Source organism: Stegodyphus dumicola, chromosome X1 (genome assembly GCF_044657685.1).
Source record: "Stegodyphus dumicola isolate Sdum_Otavi_A_Nest chromosome X1, ASM4465768v1".
NCBI classification, from domain to species: Eukaryota; Metazoa; Arthropoda; class Arachnida; order Araneae; family Eresidae; genus Stegodyphus; species Stegodyphus dumicola.
Genome location: NC_140780.1, coordinates 36,126,263 through 36,154,187, shown reverse-complemented (window position 1 = coordinate 36,154,187; position 27,925 = coordinate 36,126,263). Strand labels below are relative to the sequence as shown.

The 27,925-nt window shown below is 32.6% G+C and overlaps 1 protein-coding gene and 1 long non-coding RNA gene across 4 annotated transcripts in view; one reads left to right on the top strand and one right to left on the bottom strand.

Moving 5' to 3' along the window:
* LOC118185827 (uncharacterized) overlaps nucleotides 1-11,388 on the top strand; it is a 59,925-nt gene extending 48,537 nt beyond the window's left edge. Inside the window, exon 3 of the long non-coding RNA XR_004757663.2 lies at nucleotides 10,922-11,388. This is a non-coding gene — a long non-coding RNA (uncharacterized LOC118185827). The remainder of the gene's footprint in view (nucleotides 1-10,921) is intronic.
* The window catches only part of LOC118184298 (protein O-mannosyl-transferase TMTC2-like), a 797,990-nt gene that overhangs the window by 324,651 nt on the left and 445,414 nt on the right, over nucleotides 1-27,925 (bottom strand). The gene's annotated exons all lie outside the window — the stretch shown is intronic.

Genomic DNA, 27,925 nt, shown 5'->3' with positions numbered 1-27,925 from the left:
CATGTATTGTAGCATAATTTGAGAAGTTTAAGCACGGAAATTACAGCCTTGAAAAAGACGCCTGTTCTGGACGTCCATCTTCTGTAAATAAAGACCAATTAACACTTTGCGGCACAGTGTGTCTGGTTTGGACACACCTAAAAACTTTCTTCTGTGCGCACAGAAAAATTTAATCAAAAAGGATTTATAGGTTACTATAGGTTACTCTGAACCTTCTTTATTTATAGTAGATGGCACTCAACACAAACTAGTCCATATATTTTAGCCATGTTTAGTTTTTTAAGACCCTCATTTTTCAAAGAAATATTCCAGATTTTTTTTAGGATATAAAAGGAATTGTTTGAAAAAGAAATTTCTATGTCATTTTTTTATGTATGCTAATCTCCTTACTCTATATTAGTTTTAAATTTTTACCTTGAAATCTTGCCTAAAATCCAACGGCGAACCCTAGGTGTGCCCAGACCGGGCTCACTGATAATCTAGGACAACTGTCTAGGAGTCTGTAATATTTGTTTCTCCGCATCTCATCGGTCAGTTCATTGGCAACAATGCTCGTTTCAGCACTCATTTCGAAGCTCTATTCAATCAGTGTGCCACTTTGAGCACACCCACAGAATTAAAACGATAAGTGTTATCTTCACAAAATTTTACTTGTGTACTCCTCTAGGCCTAATTAGACTGCGTACCTTTTTCTTTTATCAAAACACCGACTTTAAAAGGTAGCGTGCCGAAAGAGTTAAAGTAAGCTATTGCTGAAAATCCACTCTATGCAGTTCCAGAACTGTCAAGTAGACTAAATATTTTAAACAATACAGTTTATGACACAATTTGAAGAAAATTTGGTATGTAAACTGCTTCCATGTATGGCGACCCCATATTTTAAAAGAGCAAAATGTGCTTATTGTAGTTTAGGCTTGTGATTGTTTGTTGAAAAAAAAATAAAGCTTTTTTTTTCGAAAGAGATCATTACTGGAGATGAAATGTGGATACTATGCAATAATGTTGCAAGGAAAATGTCACGGGTTAAGCCAAAAGATCCTCCTTGAGTAACATCGAGAGGGGACTTTTACATAGTCAGTCTACAAAGAAATTTTATACTATGAATAACTGTCATCATATCAGAGTATAAATTTGGAAAAGTACTGTTCCCAAATGACAATTTTTAAAGCAAAAATAGAAGTGAAGTGCCCAGAACTGCACATTTGTTAAGGTGTTGTCTTCCTGGTGACAATTCTTTCTTAACCCCCACAGTTCAATAAATGTCAAACAAAGACTTACTGAATATTGCTAAGGAGATGTTTTATGCCCCCCCCACATTCACTAGACCTAGCTCGCTTCAAATAGCTCTTCAATAACTTCTTTATGAAAAAATCTAATAATTTTGTTTACAAAACAATTTTCCAGCTCCTGAAGATGTGGGTACAACTCATAGGAAAAAATCGTGTTGATGTGATTCCACGAAATTTTGTTATGTTTTTGTACTGTTTCATTTGTACTTGTCTTAAAAAGTCCCCAGAATTTTCCGGATGACCGAATATGTATAAACGCAAATATTCAAAATACATCCTCCATGCAAAATGTTAGAAGTACAGGGGTTGGACAAAAATATGGAAACACCTTTAAAAAAACCTGTTTCTTTGCTTAATATGGTGTAGGAAATCCGTTGGCATCCAAAACAGCTTGCAGTCTTCTCGGAATGGATAAATACAGTTTCTGTATGTTTGCCAAGGGAATATTATACCATTCTTCCTGCAAAACGGTGGCAAGTTCAGGTAACGATGTTGGCGGTGGATAACGAGAACGCACTTTCCGTTCCAATGTAGACCACAAAGGTTCGATAATATTCAGGTCTGGTGACTGTGGTGGCCAGGGGAGATGGGGCAACTCATCCTCGTGCTCAGAAAACCAGTCCTGGACAATGTGAGCTGTGTGAACAGAGGCTTTGTCGTCTTGGAAGACACCATCACCATCTGGGTACAAAGTTTGTACCATGGGATGAACTTGATCGGCCAAAATGTTCACATAAGTCTTGGCAGTCGTGCCCTGACACAGTTATCATGGGGCTAGCAGAGAACCACGATATGGTTGCCCAAACCATAACAGAACCCCCGCCATGTTTCACTCTTGGCAACAAGCAGTCTGTATTATAGGCTTGAGATGGCGTTCTCCAGACGTAAACTCGGCCAGAAGTGGGAAACAATGTGAAAGAAGACTCGTCAGACCATATTACTCGCTTCCACTGCTCTATAGTCCAGGCTTTATGACTTAAACACCACCTTTTCCTGTTACGGGCATTAGCATCACTGATGAGTGGCTTCTCAATTGCAGCACGGCCAGCAATTCCCTGTTTATGAAGCTCCCTTCTAATTGTTTTGGTACTCACAGGGTTCGGTAACACAACATTCATTTCAGCAGTAATTTTTGCAGCTGTGGTCTTCTTATTTTTCGTCACAATTGCCTTTAATGATTGTCTGTCACGATCACTCAGGACACACTTTCGTCCGCGCTGTGATTTAGCAGATGATGTTTTTCCGCTTTTCAAATATGCGGAATAAATCTTCGATACAGTATCTCTTGAAACACTAAACACCTCGGCTACCTTGCTTACGGAAGCACCTACCTTATGCGCTCCAACAATTTTCCCACGTTCGAAGTCTGTTAACTCTGACATAATGCAATGACAACCTCACATAACAGTACTCCGACAACAACTGAACTGTTTAGCAGATTTACGAAGTTGTATAGGTGGCGTCAGTAGTCAAAAACGCCAGCGCCACCTACATATTTCATTAAAATCAATCTTTCTTTTCAAACATGCATTTCACAAGGTGTTTCCATATTTTTGTCCATCCACTGTATGTGTAAGGCCATTTTACAAAACGATAATTTTTTTTAGGTCGAATTTAAACTTGTGTCTTGTGATAACTAGTTAAATTCTTCTAGAGTGTTTAATGATAAACAGCTGCTATTAACCATTTTAATTAAATATGGTTTATGAACCCAAGGAAACCTGAAGGAAACTATTTTTGAAATTGTATTCGCAATCACTTCAAATGATTAAGTGAAACTTTTAAAATTACGTCTTTAGAAAGGATTTTTATAAGATGTTTATAATTTTTTTTATAAATGCATCTATAGTTGTTACCATATATTATAATACATTTCCCCCTCTATTTTCCCATATGTTCATTTTTAACAAACCTTTTAGTGTTATATGTTAACATAAATATGCAGGAATTATTTCTTTGAATTGGCGTGCATTAAATTTTCCAAGCGTTTCTGACAAATAACACTTTTAGAAGCAATAATTCATTTCAAAGAAACTCAAAAAGCCAGATTTCCGCTCAGTTGAAGTGCAACAACTTCAACTTCCAGTTGTAATAATCTGCATGGACATCGTTCTCCTAGATACTCACCGTGCTTTTGCATGTATCAATAAGTTTTGATAATCGTAATTCACATATTTGCAAAACGTTTGAAATAAGATGACTGTTAACGAATACGGTAGAGCTAATTCTTATTTTTGTACTTTAAAATACGAGACGTTTTATACTACTTTGAGCCTACGTAATGCAACAAATACAAAAATTAGCCTGAAAATAATAAAACCAAAAAAGACGAGTATGGAAGCATTAATCAATGGGGGGTATGGTGACCAGGTCGCATTTGGTAAACTGGAAAAAGCATTAATTATTACAAGCACTTAATTATTTAATTAAACTCACAGACGTACTATAATCAGTAGTATTTCTAAAGTGACTTTGAATTTATTTTTTTATTATCGTGCGTATAGAAATTTTTTAGTTTGCTAAAATTTCTGCAACTTCTAAATTTAGCTACTAGTTTAGAAGTCCTGATTTAAAGAAAGCATAACTAGGGGACAACGGACTTTCACAAATCACATTTCTAAACTTGCAAAAAAAATGTCGCCATTATTAATATTCTTTAGCTTTTACCAGAACTTACAGAAAACAGAAAGTTTTTGTTCAAATTAAACGTGTTATTTAAAATCAAGAGAATAATAAATAAGCAAAGTAAAAATTTTTAATGAAATATAAATTATAATTCAATAAATGCAATACATACATAAAATGCTCTGTTAATTTTAGTGCTATGAATGAAATAATATCTAAATATCAGCGCAATTTTAATTATATTAAGTTCAAATATTACTATAACGCTATTTGCAATAACCTCTTATCATATATAATCAAACTGACAAGATTCAAGCTACTACCAATTTATGAAGTACAGCTGAAAAGTAGTGATACATTAAATAAGTAGTAATATAATATGATATACTATTTGGTGGCAAACACAGTCGGTCTTGTTGTTTGATAGTAACAGGTAATAACTAATGCTCTTTGTTTTATAAACCAGTAGTTAAGGAAGTATTATCATTTCTTTAAGAACTCGATGACGTTATGTTTATTTCAAAACGTATGAGACGATCAGAGTTATTAGTAGTAACATAAAAATACATTCTTTCCTACTTTCAATTAATGTTGGAGCTTGAAAATATAATTTCATAGTTTAAATTTTTCTTATTCTTTATGCAATTTAGAACACGATTTCTTTAGAAAGAACTAACTTTTCGATCTGCAGTTTGATTTCTTCGTAAGAACGAGATGTTCATTTATTTCTTCGCAGACAAAAAATAAATAAATAAGTAAAATTTAGCAAAAAAAAAAAAAAAAAAAAAAAAAAATTCGACATTGACAGTCCTTACAATTTCACTCGCTCTAAGTTAAGTCTAATCTTTTTTTGCTGGAAGAGGGGGCTATTTCGCGTCGTAAAGAGTATCGTTAGTGCAAATGCTCTCATCATTTCCTTTCAACCCTCTGCCATCTGCAAATGTTCCCAGTCGTTTATTTACTCAAAAATATTTCTTAGAGGTTTTCCTAAGTGGCTTTCTTGGTGTGCGAAGATCTATCAAGGGTGTGCTGTGCTGGTAATATAAGCCCATTGTTTTGAGTTACTCGTTTTGAGTAATGTGTCTAAGAATACTAGCCTGAGAATGTCTAAGTATACTTGAGGTTTGACACTGCCAGATACTTAAATGAAAAGAAACGAAATTTTTTCATAAAAGTGGAAAGAAAAATAACTGAGGCATAGGAGATGATGTAGAAAGGAATTTTAGACTAGAGATTAATAACAATCCGTGTTAAAGAAAATAACATCAATACATTTAATTTATTAGTCATTTTATATAATACTTAAAACCTTAACAAAATAATCTGACCTAATTCTCGTCATTACCCAAGGTATGAATTTAAGAAGTCTGCAGAAAATAAAATAATCAAGGAATGGAAAAGCGGTTTGAAATTTACTGCATATTAGTTATTACCTCAGTCCCGCAAAGCAATCAAAGGTTATATAACTAAAGCTAGGAATGCAGCTTTCAAAGTAACACTGGTTTGTATTTAAACCCCACATGTGGATATATCATACGGCAGCATGATAAAATGTTGGAAACGAAATCTGGAACAAAAGAAGTATATTCTGGAGCTTTAAACAACTTCAACTACCTTTGGTAAGTAAGGTAAGTAAAACTATATTGTTTAATGGAGAAGGTGGTTGCCCTTATGGAACTTTTAATTAATTATTAAAAGGTAGCGCATTTCTGGAATTAAATTTCACTGCAAATTATGAAACTTTCTTATCTGTAATAAAAATTAGAACAGGCATATATAGTATCTTATCGATGTATGACATTAATAGTTATAGTATCTTATGTTAACGATTACGACTTTAATGACCCAAATAATAGTAAACGGCCTATGACCATACTTAATACCCATATTGTATAACTTCTTTAATCTGATATGTACCTCTTAATATTGTGTTATAGATTTAAGGTTTAATTATTACTAGACAACCAAGCAACTCACACTACTTGCTTGTTATTTATACGAATGTTTTTTTCTGCGTCAGGCTATAGCCAGCTCATTCCTCCTTTCTCAGCCTTCCCAGATAGCACTTCAGATCTATTGAAACTTGACGCACACTTTAGTTTTTTTAGAAATTTGTCTTTTAATTTATCTCTTATCTTATTTCTATTCTTATAATTAAAAATGTTAAAAACATGATTTAAATTTATCTATATCTATATCTATATATATATATAAGTTGTAAATATATACTAGTTACTCATGACAGTATTCGAAATAACATATTTGTTCTACAAGGGGTAGGGTTCTTGACCCAGGGACCCTGCTGCTACACCGTTTCCCCAGTGCGTCTTAGCGATGTATGACACTAATTATAATTACATACATGGAGAAATGTATTTACAATAAGAACAAATTGTCTGCATTAATATGCTTAGGATCTGTTATGAGGTACTATCCCTATATGGCTACAAGGTCACATTACTGACTGTCATTGAAGCCATTGCAGTACTGTTTCTTTTACTTTCAGTTTTATTTCATATTTTAAAAAATACTATGTTTTACTCATTCGATATTAAAAAAGCTGAAGTATTTGGACATTCAGCTACCAAGTTATTGAAACTTCAATTATTCACTCTTAATTAAGAAATGGCAACGCAGATTTCATTACACAAATAAGCATTAAGTCTTAATTCCATGAGGCCGTCAGTGAGTCGAAGGTAAACAGTCTCTTCTTGCAGCTTATTTCAAATAATAGCAATATCTTAGAAACAGATATTGATAATAATAAATATCATTGCTAAAACAGAACTCCTAGGAATTGATTGCAGATAAAGACAAAATAATTGCCTTGACACAACGAAAGCGCCTGCAGCAAAACAAAATCATTAATAACAAGAAGAGAGTAGGACCTTAAGCTGCGTCGTCTCAAATTTGCCAATATGGCGATCAAACAGAAATGTTCTCGCCGATGATTAAACCAAAGTAGGGGAAAAAGAAGTCAGGGGAAAGACAGAGCCATCCATTGGATTAGACTAATGGAGTTAGCTAAGGGAATTGGTGAACTGTAGCTCATGAGGGCTCAGCTGGACAAAAGTCACTCAAGCATGAAATATCATAGTGGAAAAGGGGTATGTGAAGATTCGTCAGATATTTATACCTACTATGTCCACATAAATATACATCTGCTTATAAAGAAAATAAATTCAAAGGAAACTTTTGGCTTTATGAACTGGTCCCAAAAGAATAATAAATATTGAATTTTATGCACCTGAAAATATTCTAATGATATACAATTTGACTGCAGGTTTACACATTACGGAAATATTTTTTGAGAGTGTTAATTCTGTTTAAGCAATTTCGATGTGTGTGAAAAAGCGTATTAATGTAAGATTTACATTATTTTGTATATATATGATCAAAATATTAGTACAGTAAATCTCAGTGCACGACTTTTATTTAACAGCTCGAAATTAAGAAAACGAATGAAACGAATTGCGATGCTCTGAAAACGAATTGTCAGATGTATAAGAACTTGTTAGGACAATGACATCCAGAATTATATTTATATTGTTAGGAATTGCGCATAGATAGATAATTTTAGCAAAATTATATGTGAAATTCTTGTATTTTTTTGCATAATGTAATATGAAAAGATGCAGAGAAACAATGCTCCACGGGAAAAATAAGAATAGGGACAAGTCTATTTTACATTGAGTAAATGGATATCTCTCTAGTTTGGAGAGATAGCGCCAAGCTGGCAACGGTTTAGACGGCTAATTTTTGTCTCCAAATTTGGCAACAAATCGCCTAACTTGGCGACTTTTTTGCAACATTTCGATCCAGTCCTTGCATAACTGTAATTAGTTTCCATATTAGCTGTAATCGTATCCATCCTTCATATGCCTTCCAGCAATTTCGAAAAGAACAATGTACTAAAGATTTCTCGACGGCGCGGGAGGGACTATGTAAGACGGAACAGAGTACCAGTTTCCTAGTTGTAATTGTTGTTAGTTCAGCGTGGTTCGGAGTATTGAGATATTCCGTGTTAGCTTTGCTCTTCAGATGCGCTTTGTATTGAGTTGTGTTAACGTCCTTAGTAGTTTGAAGTGTGTTCACTAATTGTATTCTGTGATACTGTGATGATCTGTATGAATGTTTCTGTGGACAATTACAAAATTGTGAAGTATTTTCTTTCGGTAAAGTTCGTGTTTAATCATTTTATCAAGCTATCATCGGTTCTGTGTGCATTCAATCTATTACGAACCCGAACGCACGCAACAACAATTTTCCCAAAATCACTGGTTTCTCAAAATATCTGTAAAAATGTCGAATGAAGTTATTTGGGGTGATATAAGTATCATAACACATAAATAAAAACTGAAAATTCGAATAATGAATGCATACGAAAAAAGACTGTATTAGAACCAAATAAAGATAAAGTAATACGTAACAAAAACATTTTAGGAAAAAAAATTGAAACATTTGCAGACTTTTGTTATTTATAGGAAATAAGTATTCTTTTAATGTGTAAATATTTGTACATACGTATCACAACTGGATTTTGCACTCGCAATGAGGTAAGTGATAAGAGTTTCAGCGGATAGATATTTTGTCTTTTTCTGACTGATAAAAAGTAAAAAGTTCTTCTTAAATGGTTATCACACATTGCGTCTATTACGTTTGCTGTTAACTTATGATCCTGCTTTCAAAAGTGGTATGTTATTTAAGCCAGCGTTATGCACAACCTGTTTCATAACACTGGCTACTAGTTGATGAAATGCTTGTGCACAACACTGGCGGAAATGCTAGATCCTAACTGTGTCTTGCCTACAGAGAAGCACAGTTCCTTCATTTTTTCCAATAATTTTCCTTCATTTAAAGATCTAAACAAATTTTTTTTTTAATTTCGAGACATTATATTTAATAACATGATGAGTCTGCATCTTTACTATTATTATTATTATTATTATTATTATTATTATTATTATTATTATTATTATTATTATTATTATTATTATTATTATTATTATTATTATTATTATTATGTATATTGTTTCTGTTAACTCCTCTCTTTCATCTTTTCCATTTTTGTTTCCTACAAATAAGAATACATGACTGCATTAAAATAGACCCCAATAAAATGTAACATTGTAATGACTCTATACCGAAGTTACGAAATATTTGCTTTGATATAAAGTATTTTTTAAGATAGGTAATTTTTTCTTTGAATTTGATGAAGATGAAGTTTTGGAAAAGAAGTCTCATTTAAAAAATAACAAACTAGCTCTTAAGCATGTTCATTTAACTAATGTTCAAATTTAAATTGAATCTAAGAGATTTCTTGTGATATATTAAGCTTAAAACCGCCTTTAGAAAAAGACAAAAATTAATGTTAAGTACTAAATAGTATCTAAATAGCTTCATATTTCGAAGGGAAGCCTCAACAAGATTAGACATTATTTCTAGAATTCAGAACATAAAAACCAAGCATTCACTCTATTAGAAACAATGACGTTTAGAAAAAGCTGGACCTTCTGTCTAAGAAAATCTATATGTGAAATACTTAATTGTCATATTTCTGCTGAAACGTTCTTTACCAGTACATTATTAGCCTTTAACTTTTAAAAGCTCATTGGGAAAGTCAAGAAATAAAGATAATTACAGGGCTGATACTCAATCTACCCACTTTGCATGGAAAACGATCACAGATATGAGAGTCGTTAAAACTCATTGAAAGCTTAAAAATCCTATTAAGTAGCGTCAAATTCAATCACTAATGTGCCGTAATTTGTGGAAGGTCTCGTGAGAGGAAACTCATTGCGGACGAATCTTTAAAGACATCAAACACAATGAGTAAATCCGAGTAGAAGGAAAGCTTGCGGCCCCCATATCGAAGGTAATCGTATTCCCAAGCCTGCCGTTTTCGCCTTTAATGATCTTCTTTCAGCTTCCGATGGCCGAAGGATTAGTAGGGCAGCAAGAAGGAATCTGCCGATGTTCGTTTCTAATGTTTTCTTAATGACGCATCCAGGAAGTGCCTTCGTTTGTTGAGAAAGCGACGGAGATCCGTTAATTGCTCTCCTCTTATGAATGCAAGCGGGAAGGCTAAAAAGCTTAGACTGCAAAGAAGATGGTTCAGTAATGCAGGCTCTAATTTTTTAGGATTTTGAAATTCCAGAGATAGCTTGAGGAAGGTCGATTACTGCTCCGGGGATAATTCAGAAACCTTCAGGCACTTTTGTGTTCTTTCGAGGCTATTTTTCTTTTCATTACAGCGAAATGTGCAGTAATTCTAATTTTAAACTCTCCCTCTAAAAAATTAAAAAGTATAACTAAAAAATGTGACTGGAAGAGAAGTATGTTAAAATGCATTTAATAAGTAGGTTTAAAATACAGTAAAAGATGTTTTACTTTGCTGTTATCTTCACTGGAATTTAATGAATTCAAATTTTGTTTAATCTTAAATATGGTAAGTATTAGCTGTAAATGGGAAATTTAATAACTGCCAAATGTAACTTGAAAAGAAAAAGGTGTATAATCTAATGTTAAAGTACTTAAAACTAACCAAATTCTTGTTACTTAATTAAAAATAAAAATCACAGCTAATAATATTTATAAATTTCCATACTTTTATGACAATGCGCAATGAGGTACATTCCACTGGCGGCCGCCCAGACGGTATAGTGGTTTGGGGAGCTTGACTGCGATACCGAAGGCCCCAGATTTGAATCCCGGTGAAGGCATGGATGTAAAGCTGTCTGTCCCTTCATAGGAGGTAGCAGTGGTCGCCTATTAGGTGCCTCCGTAATAAAATGGCCACCACTTCTGGTACTTAGTAGTGGCCAATCTCGTTATAGGCAAGTGCCAGCCATTAAAAAAATCCATTAGTGTAAGCGTTTAAGTCCATTAGTGTAAGCGTTTAAAAAATGTTACCAGTAAATATTTAACACATTCGCTTTTCTCTGATGATATTTCTTTTCGCGGTAACTTATACTTGACATTTTTTAAACCAAACATTTATTTCGCAGGAACCTATACTGACCTAAAGATGACATTTCCTACACCAGGAGATGATGACCTCATGGCTTTTGATGTAAACAACACTGGGGATCTGTATAATATAAAGGACTCAGAAACCCTTTGCCCTTTGACTAGCAACGGAATAATTGCATGTAATATTCAGGGTACCAGCAACGCAGAAGAAAAATGAAAGCACGGAGAATTCAGAATGAACTTAGAAAATAAAATATCCATTACGGCTTAAGGAGGTGCATTCGATATGGTCTCAAAGCACAGTTAATGCCCAATGTCATGGTCAATCTTGAGAATTTCATCTGTTTTTTATAATACGTATTTTTTTTTAAATCAGAAGCATGCTCCAATATTGACAGGTATAGAAGATTCGGCTGGTGACATCCAGAAAATTTTTCCGCTTCTTAGAATTCAAGTGCTGAATTTCTTGTCAAGATCGTTTTGATAATAAAATTATCGTTTCATATTAGTTCAGAAAGATTATTTAAGCGGTTATATCTCAGGTGAGTAATTTTAGTGAACATACCAAATATACTACTTTACTGAAGTTTTGAAACACAAATTTTCTTACATTCATTACAGCGAAAATTAAACGAAAAATTAGAAGAATATTTCTGTACTATAAATTCTGAAAAATAATAGTAGAATCCTCAAAATATAGGATAGAGGAAAATGTTTATGAGAAAAAAGTCGAATTTATCCATAATGAACAGCAGGAAAACCTCTCTCATTAATTAAGCGTAATAGCATAGATCAGTGAGAGAATGGACGTCGTTACATTTTGAGATTTCCCACAATAATAATCTCTGATCGTAATAACTGAATTTGATCGTCCACATTTAATTTCACAAACATGCTGGTTGTGAGAACAATATGTGCGCGATCAGTTGAGTGCTGTGTAAAACCGGTAGTGTAAACCTGCATAATTTGATCGCCGACCTCCCCGAAAGAAATTTGCCTCTGACACTGTAAAGCAATCCCTGACGACATGTATCTATATCAAATAACCTGCCAGGCAGTTTACTGAAGTTACAGGACCGCCCATTGTGGCACCGAAGGTCGTCTTCGAATCGACACCTCAGGCCCATAATGCAGTCGTCGGCACCCCTCTTGTCATAGCATCGCTGCAGGAATACACTGTCAGTATTACTACAATCAAACAGCCGGCTAGCCCGCCTCTGTCTCATTACGTCCTTCTCATTGGTCCTTTTCGATTCCAGAACAACATGAAGGAATCCAGATGAAGTGGAGAAAATCGAATATTTGCGAATGCAGAGAAACAAGTTATCGAATTGCTCTGCATCGTTTGGAAACAAGTTGAAACTAGCAAGTGTCGGATACAGATGACGCACCAACCTTTCGAAACTTCTCATGCGTTATGTTTTAAACAGACAGTAACCGCAAGCAAATTTTGATGTTTACTGCACAAAAATATTGAGGAAACGTTTTAAAGAGAAAACTGGAGTCAGATGGTGATAATATTCGAAATTTAAATGAATACAGCCCGAATAAATGCAATACATATACATCCTTCATAAACTCACCACCCCTCCTCGTCCGTCAAACAGAAGTTAAACTAGAGTAAAAATAAATCATGTTTCAGAAGCAAATAATATCTTTTATGAATCAAAACTGAAGAATATAAGGAAATGCCTCACAATTTAATTAATTTAAAAATTTTAAACTAAATAATGTCCATTCTTTTGATATTCGCTTATAAGTATTATGCAACTCATTCTTTCAAATAGCTAAACGTAAATAATTTTCAACAAATACAAATTTAAAATGGATTTTGTTAACTTACTCCTAGAGGACACGTTCAGCTGCAGTAATTGTGGTTACTTTAATGCATGAATCAACGATTATGGTTAGCAGTTTAGGAGAAGTGTTGTGAATTAGGTTATCGTCGACGAATTAGGTCTCATCAGTTCAAAACCTCAGTTCATGTATTATTCAAGCGAATCGTTGTTGACGGATAGGGTGAATATTTTGAATGAATAACAAATTTATCTTTCCTTAACTTAACGTATTATGTTCTTTAACAACATAGGAATGTATTTAAATTATTAAAATATAGCTTCAAAGTATTTATTTTCAACAAAGCTCCTTTATCCCGCTAATAGTCATAGTAATAACATTTTGTTGTTCATGTCATCAAAACTTTAAATTGTCTTTTTCTTCTAGTAAACAAAATAATTCAATGAAATGCTCAAGCAAGAGTTATGTTTCAAATAAGCAAACTGCAATAAATAAAATATACATACAGTAATAAAAAAACATTCTTATGTAAATTTTGAAAATGAGTTTATAGGCATTATTATCGCATATGCGTGAGAAATTATTTTATTCTATTTTAATATGAGAAACTAGATGAATGCGACTATGAGTCGAAAATATCAAAATGTGTAATAGGCAAATGTGAAAGCAAGTTTAAGGAGACAGAGTGAAACTTTTTCTTAAATACAGGAGTATCAGGAGCATCATTTAGTTGACTAAATAGCATTAAACTTTTTCGCCTGTTAAGCGGATGTGCAATGTTGTTTATTATATCCATACTCCTTTTTTTAAACCCACCAGCAGCCGAGCTGCAAAGTCTCTGCCCAGAGGTAGCGCAGTCCGGGGTTCGAATTCCGGCCCTCGAGTGCTTTGCAATCAAACAAAAATTTATTATTTCTAATTTTTCAGATCTGTTTATAAAACTTTTCCACTACTTACGGTATCTGAGTAGCAGCACGAAGGAAAGCTCCAAGGTAAATATTATGAAAAGTAATTTTACATTAATCCCTCTCCTCTCCAAAATAATCTGCGGATGATAGAGTAAACTTAATTTCCTTTTTTTAATTAGCTCACAAAAGTGCGTAAATATCATCTTAAAACAGGTATTTAATAATAAAAAGCATAAATAATTGTCCCTTAGTCTTTTCAGTTACTTTCGGGGATATTGTATTCATACTCTGCAGTGAAGGACAGTGAAGAAACAGTGTGAAAAAAACAGTGAAGGAAAAAACAGTGAAGAAAACTTTTTCTGTTTTTGAAGGAATTTTTTCTTTTCCTTTTTCTTTATTTTTTTTAAGTCAGAGACCAATCATTTGTGGATTAAACAATGAGGTGACCAGACCTTTCAGATGCTCCAGTGATTAGAGTTCAAAAACATTACTTGGAATCTACATTAGATGATCCGATATTATTTATGCAAAAGGCAGATAAACTCGAACACTGGACCACCACTGCCGAACTCGCTTGTGCTAACGATCATACCCACCCGCCGTGAGTTTTACTGGGGATTAATAAAGCTGTGGTATAAATGCCATAAATGGTTTGAGCCGAGCTTCGTTGCTAGGTAACCAGAACATATTACGTCACAAAAAACTAGTTTAAGGGTTTTGGCTTAAAGTTTGAAGTTTTCAATCGTGTGCCGACATGGTATAAGAGTCGACCAATCAGAGCGAAAGCACGAAACCTATTGATTAGGAAAACTGTAATATATATGTAGTTTGACGGATGTGATAGCGATTACAAAGATTGTATTTAAGACACTAATCTGAAAACTTCCTTCTTATTTTATATTGTTTAATATGCATATATATGTTTTGAAAAAGAAACGTCATGTACAATTAAAGTTAATGAAAATCTGTCATATTTTCCTAAGACAAGAAAAATCTGAATAACTCTTTTAAGTAAATTATTTTACGCTGTGTGTCTACTTGAAAATATGTACTTTTCTATTCTTTCTATTTCCAAGCTTCAGAGGTAAGTCTGATGTCAAATGAAAATGGAATTCCAAAGTCTACATAAATAAATAGTATTTCGTCAGGTATTTTAAATCTGTTTTAAAAGGTCTATTCTGTTCTCAGAGTCTCATAAAATGGTATTAAAAGTTGCATTTCCCCTAATAACATGGTATTTTTAAGGAAGAGTTACAGACAAAATTAAGCTGTTTTCTCCATATGAGAGATCAATTTAACTTATTTATTATATCTATCATTGTTATTCCTTGAATACTACTTATTAACTTTTTGCAATTTCAGAGGCAATCATTGACAGTATCCGTGAAAAATCATCCACTCATTTAAAAGCTCAGCATCGCATGAACTCGACTTTGTGTTCATTTTTAGGTTATACGACAAAAGACAATAGCCATCGGTTAGTTTTAAGAGACATGGGCTGGGCACGTTTATAAGGCGTTCATAGCTGCCATTTTTATAACAAAGTAATCTTATGGGTATCCTCTCCATTCTAATTAGAACAATATATTCGTATTCAATAATTCTTACCTACCAATGGAACAGAGGTCTGTGATTTTTCTATCCTTAAAGGAATATATTAATATAAATATATATACTTGTAAATTATATAAAATTTTATAAACTGCATGCTTCATAATTAGATAAAAGCATTGTTATAAAATTTAGCATTTCTTTAAGAATCATCACATCACAGTTCAGTTAGCGCGATAGTTTCAATCACGGAGCGAATGTTCTGCTGCAATTCTTAAACACAATGATGATTCGCATGCTATACTTTTGATTTAAACATTCCTTTCTGATAAAACTACATACCTTCATACCTTTTAGATGATCAGCATGGATGAATTAGTTGCGACTTCAGCTGATAGGTTTATGGTATGATAGTCGTACGGGCACAGGCCACCTAACAGTATCATTTTATCAAATAATTGAAACTACTCACAAAGCTAAGATCATTTACATCTCGTTGTTCATAAAGGGTTTTCCTACTTTCTGCTTCAGGCTGTTTTCATTTGCTGTAATGAACAAGCGGGTTTTAGTATACTTTTCTGATTAACTAATGAAGGAATGGCTAAAATAGGCTAAAGATACTTTAATCAAATCTTTTTGACTTCTTTAGCAATAATATATGCGTTGTAGTAAAACTAAACTTTCTTAAAAGTGACAACAACAATCAAACAAAAGTATCAAAAGAACATGACCGGATGCTTCAAAGAAACGAGAATATTTCAAAGGTATGATAAAAATCCCAGGAAACTGTAGCTGAAATTTTGATTTGTTAGTGGAGAAAGGAAATCATTGTAATAACATAGAGGCATTGAGTTTTGTTTGCGGTCATGAAACACGAAAAATTACCTATGCACTCGCCAAGATAATCATGGATCTTCTAGTTGCTAACTGACGTGCTGCTTACAACACGGCAGCCTTTATGGGACAATACGATTATTTTAAAATATAATTAATTTACGTAATTTAAGCAGTATGTTGTAATAATTATAAGCGAATTTATCAAAACATAACAGATTTTATTCGAATTTTTTTCTTACTAATATAGCAGATTGTTTTCGAAAACACCATTTATACACTATGTAAATCTAAAATTGCAACACGTAGATACTTTTGTTGAAAATGCTGCAATATTGGTCTAAATGAAGACCATTGTGAAATGATCAAAGTTACGATGTAGATTTGAATTTTCTACAGCTGATATAAGAAAAAACCCCGTCGAGCCTATCAATGAACAACGTATCAAATAAGTTGATCGGCTTATTGTACAAGGCACATTTTTTTTTATAAATAGCTTTCGAATTAAGGATCGGACTTTGCGTTCAGCAATGAGCAAAAGAAGGTACTCACATCTGTCATATTGCGTTTGGCGTACGCAGGGTGATTTCTGATTGTGATGATCAACTCATTCGACGTCGAAGACAAACCTTCAGCTATTTTAGCTTCCACACAAGTTGTAGTTATTTTTTCCGCAAACGATTCCCAATCACATTGTGGAAGTAGTTGTTGAAAGCAACGCCGTATTTTGGCACGACAACGCACTTCCACATTCGACATACATCCCAGCCCTTAGGCAGATAACCCTCGAAGCTTTCCATAATCTCATAAACCACACCTTATTGCGTTGAAATACTAAGAGAAAATATTTTCTAGCACTTACTAATTAACTGCAACTGAATACATTGGTGAAAATATTTTACTCGAATCCTACGGGAATTTGCAGGTTAGGAGTCTAAAATTATTGTGTTAACCAACATGAAAATTTTAAGCTTGTTAGAAAATTACGTATATAATGGGTAATGCATTTAACTTCTACGTGAAATATATGACACAATTAATACTTGTTGTGGGTGTTGAGCGTGATATCGTTTAGAGTAACAGAAACTCAAAAACTCAAGATGTGATTACGAGTATATTTAGCCTTCGATTTCTCTAACATAACAAAATTGAATTTTCTGTTTCCACTCATTTCAAAGTAAATTTTCTGTTTCACGGTTCATCTTCTTAAGAATCTCCTGTAATTTTCTCGTAAACCTTCTCAATTTTTTTTATTTAATTTCCCATATCTTCATTGAACAAAGTAAATAAAAATTGAACTTGTAAACGGAACCAGCGAATTATTTTTTATTTTAGACAAAACATAAATTTATATGAAATTCTATTTAAAGTTAAGATTTGATTTTGCACGTTAATTTTTTTGTTTTCCAAATAAAGAGTTGCGCAAAATGACACTGATATCCAACATTAAAATTGCTTTAAAAAGTTTGAAGCAAATGCGTCACAATATATTGTATCATAGAACACTTTCATGCTTTCTTTCTTTTCGCTGTCGACAGAACAGGTACTGGCACACTTTTACGCTTTCTTTCTTTTTGCCATCGGCAGAATATGCACTGGCAAACTTTCATGCTTTCTTTCTTTTCACCATCAACAGAACAGGCACTGGCACACTTTCACACTTTCTTTCTTTTCGCCATCGACAGAACAGGCTCTGGCACATTTTCATGCTTTCTTTCTTACCAGCGTCGTCATATTCATTTTCTTATGATAAAAAATCATTTATTTCAGAGTCGCTGCTACGTACATTAAACTTATATTTTACATTTAAAAGGTTTGATTAAAAAAAATATATATAATGTGTCAAACTTTTATATATCATGCGCAGCACTGTTACAGATTTCATTAAAATTCTAAAATAGCAAGATCTTTTGCTCAGAATAAAAGTTATCAACCTAGGCATATCAAGATGTCAGAGTGCAAGAGATAAAGATAGATCGTTCATGACCCCTTTTTATCATCTAGACATTTTAATCAGCCCAGATATAAAATACGAAATAAAGCTATAAAAATAAATATTTACATTTTTTCTCATAAATTATTTATTTCTTTCCAAGCATTCTAAGCAGTATACACATGAAAAGAAGTAGTTTTAGTATTGGTCCAAGTAAAATACAAAAATGAATGAGAAAATCGCGTTTTAATAAGACAGATGTGCTTGTTTTTTACTGTATAACTTGATGCACTATTTGACACTGCTGGACTTACGATATCTTCAGTAATTTTCAGCGTTGAAGTTTTAGCATTTATGTTTGGATTTAATAAGTGCTAAAGCTGAAAACGTCAATTCATAATTCAAGTAAGTATGTGGGGCTGCATGGCAGAAGCACATTTAATGTCATTTAAGAAACTATGGGAAATTCAGTTCTAGTTCCTATCCAAAATTGAGTCAATAATTTTCGTGGAAACTAAAGTTTTAAGTTTCAGTTACTCGAAAGCACAACAAATTCGTCTTGGGGCAGGTGATTAATCTCATTAATATCAATCAAATAAGGTTTTCGAATCCAAGATAACATATTAAAATCAAATTTTGATGTGAAATATTTCCAAAACTGTGTTTTAGGGGTTTTACGTGGTCTATACTTTTGCTATTATATATATATATATATATTTAGTTAAAAGTTGTCGATAGTCGAAGGTATTTAGGGGGAACCATTTTCCGTTCTATTTTTCTAAATATTTATCCTTTTAACCAAACCTTCAATTTTGTCATTCGAAGTAAATATAATGCTAGTTTTTCTTTGATGAGACAATTTGAGATCATTTAGTTTCTCAAAATATCTGCATAGCTTTGTTACACTTAAGTCATTTTAATAATCAGTAACATGATCATATTTTTATTCGTTTAAAAATGTAATGATATCCTTTTATAAAATAATGCTCTTAAACTTCACTCTTTTGACAATCATCTTATTTTGGGGTATATTAATTTTCGTATCCGAATTCCATGTCTTTGCAGAGATTTGACAATAAATGTCTATTAAGAGCACGGCTTATATATGTATATTTTCTAAAGGACAATAAAATAACAATGCTTCATTGATGTTTTCTTTATAAATGAAACGGACATAAACTAACGCTAAGCTGTTTCTGAAATATCAGTTGTTTCGTCCATTGTGTTGTAAATTTGAATTTGCTATAGCATTAAGTTACTTGAACTTGTATTTGCTAATTTCAGAAATTCCTTTGGAGACGGTGTGGCTTAACAAAGTAATTTTCCGATTCTCATCGCCATATTTGGCATTTTATGAGCGTCAGGTAATACAAGGTCTTCACCATGGTTTAAGTCCACAGCACTCCTGTGCTACGATAAAGGTAAAAATTGTAAGTGGAATCATAGTTTGGTTAGGTTATTTGGAAATGGCAAAGCACATGGAAGTGGTATCTACCTAAGAGAATGGATACTTTTGTAAAGGCGAGAAACTGGATCGTATTCACGTTACATGAGGAAAACCACGAAAATGCGATGAGGAAAAGCCATCATAATGCGAACTTTGCATTATGATGGCTGACTATTATACGGTCTTTTACAGAAGGCTGCATTTCTTTCACATAGGCTTTTGCACAGATGAACGCCCTATGAGGAGTATTGATTCTGTTTAGAGCAATTAGTCGACGTACAAAATATTTTTGAAGAGAAATCTGATTTTAGCGAAATTTTAAAAATTAATTACAGATTTCCAGATGTTTTAATTTTGCGTCAACAGGGCTCTCCATTCCTGAAACTTAATCAACATGTTTAGTTCTGCCAAATTTTCTATTTAACGTAATCGATATGTCTATTTCTTTAATTGGATTAAAAAAATGTTTCTTTGACTGAAAATTCTTCACCTGACTCGGAATTTAAATCTAAGTCAACATATTTTCACCCATAAAGAACGATTTAAAAATAGAGCTGAAACTTTAATATTAACAGCTGTTAAGCATGAAAACAAGCTTCTTCAAATATTCATTTATTATTACTACCTACAACATCATAAATTAAAAGTAGTTAGAAATAAACAACAGCGCCAGATCTTTACTATGAATATCATTTATAAATTAATTCATAAATTTTGTTAATATGTAATCATTTTTAACTAATAAAACTTTTAACTACCTTATATAAAATAGTTAATGAAGAGTTCATAAGAATATTCTGAAACCAGTTTATTTTTTAAGCATATTTCTTTAAATTATTGTAGAGAATACCTCTTTCTCTTTTCATGCTTGAATAATAAATTGGTTCATTTTTTATCCCTTAGTTATCAAGCACATTTAGTTTTCTTATCAGGCAACCAAACTCATCTTGGGGAGCCAAAAGTGTCTAAAAGATCATTTTCTTTTATGTTAATATGATAATGCATAACAATAGAATTAAAAAGATTGCTTTATCAGATACCTTTTAAGGATTATCCCTGGGATTTTTTACGAGCAAAGTGCTATTATTTTTAGGAAGGAAGAAAATAATTAAATGTATCACATGTTTGTCTAATATTTACTTCGTGTAGCTGTAAGGAAATTATTTTAGGTATTAAAATAACCATTAATTTTCATTTGTTCACCTCAAAACAGGACAAGCAAAATATAAGAAGACTGAAGATATAATGCGTCTGTTGAATTCTGGAATATAAGAGCATAATACTCGTATATTCATTGGAGTCATTATAGTCGATGAAAAAAATTAATTCGCTGTGAAACGGGAACTATCTAATGCACAAATGACACTAAAGAAGAATGAAGTGAAGTCTCATTAAAATAACAAGAACAAGTATAAGTACATTAAGGTCTTTTTAAAACCTAATTCATTTTTTTCATGCATACTATTGCGTTCATTATTTATGCTAAGGAATAAAAAAAATATTTTCTTTTCATTCATAAAAATTGAGCAGCATAATACAAAGATATAATTAGAGATATTTTCCTCCATTCTATTTTTTCATGCAAATTACTTTCGCTGAGTAAATTAATAGGTTAAATTTCTTGCGAAAGGTATACTACATGTGACGGAATGCACAAACTCGCTGTCTAATCACATTCGCAGCGCTAAAAATAAAACCTGACAAAGGATTTCTTTTTCCTTCTTTTATATTGTTGTAATTTCTTATTCTGAAGGCTAAAATGTTTTGAGCTTTAGCTCACAGTACATTTAAATATAAAATAATTATTGCAATGCTTGAATCACATTCGCAGATGGATTCAACATGCAAAATTACTTTTGTTTGCTGTAGCCAATGCGAAATGACAGCACAGTCAAGCATCGACCTTAACTAGCTGTAGCATATGGAAGCATCGGTAGATAGATAGCTTTCGAGGCCGTTATGCGAAATGGCATACTTTCATGAATGTGGCTACCTTTAATGCAGGTGAAGTAGTTTTGCATAAAATGTCTTTACTTTTTTTTTCCTCTAGTACCTTTATTAAATTAATCAGAAAAACAAACTACAACCTTATTTACATAATGAGTGTCTAGCATAAAGGGGCCAACCCCTATGTGACAGATGATGGATGCTAAAATCAGGTAGAGGTATCTACACTTTTACACACCTGTCCTTTATAAATATATTTTGTCATAGTTTCTCACAATCAGCAAGGAATCTTAAGTTTGCATAAAATCAGAAATATTATTTTAATGCTCGTATGAAGCAACATCGACAGATGAACTGAAACAAATTTACTATTTTATCAAAAACTTGTAACTTCTGGCTGCCTTGTTGAATTGGATTCTTGCGATCTCTGATCGTCATGATTAGTTTTATGCACGACCCCTAGGCAGTACAGGTATGGCGAAGGTTAATTGCGGCGGTCTACGCCAGAGGCCACGCTCGATGTGGGGGCCGCTTCTCATTCATTTCGGCTTCTGTACTTCGCGCGATGATGGCCTGGATCATGAATTCTTTCCTTTGTCATACAGTAGAGGGCGTAAAAAAGGGCGGTATCTAAGTTCACCTGTTAGTCGCGTTTGAAATATGGCAACTGGCTTGTGTACTTTGCAGGCTAACACGATCTTAAATGAATCCAGAATTGTTAGTTTCAACGTGAAATAGGACGATTACTCCGTCTTAATAAGAAGACTGATCTCTCGTGGAGGCTGGTCGCTTATTTTTCTATTACCATAATTGCCCATAATTTATACTTTGGAAGAAAGTGTCTCAATGCTCGGATTCTAGCCACTCGAAACCTTAATATGATTGATAATGGACAACTAAGCTTATAAATATCGGAAATTGTTTACAGTGTAGTTTGATTGCTTTTTACTGCTATACAATTTCATTCTCATCTTCTCCCATGGAACTACTTTATTCTTTCTGCTAAATTATAGTACGTGAACAAGAGCTCAGGCATGAAAGGGTTGGCGCGAACGTTATTCTCCTATTGAGCATAAAGTGTAGCACTTCGATGACATGTTACTCATTATTATGCATGCAAATTATCTTTTCTTCATTACATGTTTTATGTAAATAAAATTAATATTTTTATTGCACTCAAAATCACAACAGCAGTAAAATAGCTAGCTTTTTATATCGTAATACTTTAGGCACGAGCAGCGGAACGTGATTATGAATGTCAAATTTCATGCACTTTTTTTCATGTATCATGAATTAAATAAAATGCGTTTAGTGTAATTTCAAAATTTTGAATAAAAGTCTATAAAGCATGGAAACCAAATTTTTTAACATACTTTGAAACATAATTGTTATGCAAAATTAAAGTTTGCTTACTTTTGTTTTAGATATCTGAAATAATTTATAAGATTACTTTTCAGAATTTATAATATTTTAATATATTCTTTTTCATATTAAATATTGATAGAGAGGCAATTTAAAGTGGCAGTGCATTTTTTGCAGGTATGCTTAGAAATACATCTACTTTAATATGATGGTAAACATTTTATAGGTTAAAATTCAAAATGGTTTTCAAAAAACTAATAAAATTATTTCAAAATACAAATTTTTAAAATAAATCATAAAAATTGGACGAATTTTATTTGGAATGAACCTAAATTTCGAAATATGAAAAGAAGAATCAAATAATATTAATAAAAAAGAGAGATTAATAAATATATATCAAATTCAATTAATACTGAGGAGCTAAAATTTTGAGTGTTAATTTTTTAAAAGCTACTCGTGCGATTTTTACGAAATTTAACAGTTTGGCAAAATTGGAGTCGTAGAATGGAAATATTGAAAAAAAAAAAGAAAGGCATGTCACTTCAGAAAATATCCGATTTTGTGTCAAGGTACCTAAATTAGAGCAATGATATCTATAAACCTGATACATATCCTAAGTCACGCTTTCGAGACATGAAAAAAGTTGAATTTCGTCAATCCGCCCACTAGAACGGGAGATGTAGAACTGTCCCACTTTTTCTTATTTTTTTTTTCCCGACGTGTACGTCTAATAGCTTCATACAGTATATTGAATAAACTATCTTGTTTTGCTACTGGGAATAGATTTTTAAACGTAGGTCAAACATCCTTCCGCTCCTATTTTAGAATACATTATTTAGCAGCAATTGACATTTCCATGTGCCTCGTAATGAATATTTGCATCTGTTAAAGCGAGATGTCGTCAAAATTTTCATGCAATTTTCCCTGATTTGCAATGCATAAAGGACATAATTTTAGCGAAATTATACATATCTTGAATTAGCAAGTACTTCTAAACCGTTGATTAATTAAATGCCTCTAAAGCGCATATTAATCATCGCTGCAACGTCAATTCCTGCAGGCGTAAAGTTGCTATGTGATTGTTAGACTTCATTCGCGTCGTATTATTTCGATTACTTGCAAATCTGTAGGGATAGCTGAAACGAAATGGGTAACGCAATTTCTGGATACATTCGTTACTTCCTCAAACTTTAGCCTTCGCATGGACTTTTTGCTCTATCATAAAGAATTTTTTTTGGGGGGGGGGAAGGGTAATTTATCTTCTAAGTTCATTCTTATCGTACCTTCTGTAATGATAATAAAGTATTTTCAAGAAAAGCTCTTTTCAGTTTTACAAATTCTGAATAAATTTAGACAACTTTGGGCAAACTGATGAAGATGTAAATGTTATTAGGCTATTGTGTAGAGTTTTAGTTTTCTTACCAGTTTTTTTTAGTCCAAAGGGGGCTTTGTCCCTGAGGAACTATTATTTTCGTTTTGCGATTTTGCGTTGAATCACTATAAATCTCCGTTTCCTTTTTCAAACTGTTGCCACCAAATGTTAGAGTCCTGCATTATATTTAAAGAAATTAAATAATGAAAAATCTGCATAAATGTATGTATATTTCTCGCACTGTGATAAAACAACGGTACATAGAGCCATCCAATTTTGAATGACGTAATCCTACTGCAAATATGGGTATCTGAAAATCCAAATTTGAAATTTGGATTTTTTTTATTGTCGATTTCATATTTTGTAAAACTTTAACGAATTTTTTATTAGCAAACTCAAGGATTTCAAAGCGAGCAATGGCAACACTCTACGAAAAAAAAAAAAAAAACTTTTTATCTCCAGCGGGCGCGGAACTATGTATCGGAAATTCTAAAGATACGTTCATTTTAAAATTATTTTGCGACATTGGCACTGAACTGAAATTTATAGTTGAAGTGCAAAGAACATGATATTTAATAAATAAAGGTGACACACAAAATGTTAAAAAAACGCCTCTTTAATTGTAATTTAAAATCTGAAACCTTTCAGATTTTTTTTTAGTTATTCCTGTCATTCCTCTTACTTCACCTCAACTCAGTTTAGAAGATTCAAATTTGAGTATAGGATGTTAAAGGCTTCATATCTGCGCAAAGAGCAAGTGGAAAATGAGAGCTAGTGTCTACCTGTCCCTGTTCTATTCATGTGATCAAAATTTTTGCAAACTTTTTCTCAACGAATGGTAAACCGGGACTCATATTTTATCACCTCGTCTTTTTAGCCTTTGATATATTGGCTTTAGTTGTATGAAAGCTAGGTAACTATTAATTTAATTTTAAGATATCCTCTGAAAGTTGCAGTGCATAAAATTTTATTATTTTTAATTTATAACCTATAATATTGTCGTATTCAACAAAAATTTTACTGCATTCTTAAACTTTAAGTAATCTTTCACTTAGTTTCAACTGATTATTTTCTGATTTCAGAAAAAATAAATCTCTATTGTCGCCTTCGTCGTTGTGGCTTATCTCACCTGTCTGTCAGTAATATCAGAACAAGTCAACGTAAGTCATCGTGGCAAGGAGTGTAAGATTGTGCTTGTCGTTGGCAAGAGCTTGAGCAGCATAGAGGTGATATACATTTATAAACACCCATGCCTTCTCATGGATTTGAACCCGGGTCTTTCGGTACGGTGGTCAGCGTCAATAACCACTATTCTGGTTGGGTGGCATTAGCTCCTTTAAAATATCCCATATCGAAAAAAATATATTTATGATTTTTCTACAATGCAAAAATGTTATGACAAAAAATACCACTTATACGATATATTTATAAATTGACGAATTATCAGATTAATGTGCAATGATCTGATCTATCAAAATATCAAAATGAATGAAGAAGCTATTTGTTGCAGTAATGAAGATGGATGATAACTAACCAAATAAAATAGAATTATAACCAATGACAAAACTTCTAAATTTGTAAATACTAACTAAAAATAAATAAACAATAAGTAAACTAAAAATAAATAAACAACAAGTAGGACCAAATAATAAAATAGGATAACTAATAAGCAATCAAATACAGTGTAGGTTTGTTGCATTTTAGCTGTGTAGTAGCTGTACTATATTTAACATCCCCTATTTAGTTTTATTTTAAAAACGTCAAAATCTGCTTTTGTCTTAATTGTTACACTTAATAATTACACTAATAATATATTATAACTAATAATATACTATATTATAACTAATAATATAGAATTCCACTGATTTCTTAAACATGAAATTTCAAATTAGCAGAATATGTGGCATCTACGGTAGTTCTGTGTAACAGGCTCTGGGTCCCTATTAACAGCATGGATAATATGTCTTTGTTTTTTTTCTTTTTCTTTTTTTTTTTTTTTCTTTTTTTTCAATTTGGTACCCCCACCTAAAAATGAACAATAACTTGTAGTATTTTTATGTCGCTAATCTCGAAGGTTACCAGCTTTAAAATGATAGAAAATGGCCGTCAATTTGTAAACTTGTTTGTTAAAAAGTAACCTAAGCTTCCTTTTGGGATAGGGATTAAAAAAAGTATTAAAAAAAATAACAGAAAACAATGCCACCTGGATTAATTTTCCAAGAAAATGTGCATTTTCCTACGAATTAAATCCCCCTAACCACACCTGAAAGGTTTAAATTTGTGTCGAATATTCTACTTTTGCTTTCTATGTTCAACAGATGCTTCGCTGCTTCATAAACAATTAATTCCATTTAGTTCGAAACTCTCAACCTTGGATACAAAAAGCCGTATTGAATTCTTTCATTTGGCGGAATAGATAAAAAAATACTCCTGAAACTGAGACTTCAGAAACTTTATTTAATGCTGAATATGTTTAAGTTAGCCTCTTAGACTTCTTTGTTCCAAAGGTTTTAAAAATACTTATTTGACAGAAGTAGAAAAAAAATAATAGTAGAAAAATAACTATACTTTTTTTGGATCAGTATATAATTTTTTAATTTTTCAACTCAACATCTCATTATTGTAGTCTGTAAACAGTAAAAAGATAAGAACAGTTTTATTTTATCTTGATTAATTTTTTTTTATTTTGTTTCACTTACGCTTCCTAGGAATTAAGAGGGAAAAAAAGCATTATTTAATCCCAGCCTATTGAAAAGTATGATCATCAATAACACGCAATGGATTTGCTTATAGTCTATTAAACCTTCTGCGAAAATTCCTGCAGAATAAACTTTATATTTCCGGGATCTGAAATTAAACTTTCACATGGAAAGACATTATGTATTGGTTAAGCTCGTTTTCCAGAGGCAGAAATTTCATAATATTTGATAAAAAAAAAAATTTAAAATAGGAATGGAAAATTTTTTTTAAACCGTCTCATATCCTTCTGCGAAGAATAAATTGACGCAAAGAAATATTCAGCTAAATAAGTATTAATATGCAATTTTATAAGGATGCCATTTTTTTTTCAAAACATTGCCAGGAAATCTCTTCCGATATTTTCTTAAGAAAAACGAATTGAAAAAATTTTATTCTGAATAAAAGAGTACACAAACATATATAATTTGAAACAAACCAGGTGCGGTTAACACTGATTAAGGTAAAGCAACTCAAGAGCTATCTGCCAATGGGAAGGGGTGCCTCTGTGGAGAGTTTTTTAAGGAAACTGGCTGGTACACATGAGGAAACTCCTCGAAACTCTCATGCAGCTATCCCGTTTCCCGGGGTATTATCAGGTTCAGTGTTTCTCCTTACTTGCTTGGGGAACATTCAAGAACCTGACTCGGAACAGAGAGCTTACTAAAGCTATGTTCAATAAATGTGGGAAGTAGACAAGATACACAGGAAGGGTATACAAAACCCTTTATTTTTCACTCTTTACAATAATTTCCGGACTTCGGAATACAGAGACCAACCACTTGTGGTCTGAACGTAAGAATATAAAAATATTAACTAAACTCTAACTTAACTTTGGAATAATAAACAAGGGCCTACGTGGAAGATTGGCCGTATATTAACAGGAAGCCGTATGTAGTACAGAGAACTGTTAACACTACAATACGTTTAAAATTATTAAGAGGATTAAACCTCTGGCCTGGAAGGCAACCAGCAACCGAGTAAAACTGCTAAGGCAAGCGGCCTGCTTCAACTAACTCCTTCCTCTCTCTCGCTTGGCAAAAAGCCACAACTTAAGTACTTGGCGTTCGCCAGACAAATTTGCATAAATAAGTTAAAGCTTTTAATTCTGGCCGGAAGTAGAAAATAAGAAGTGATAGTAAAGATTTAAAA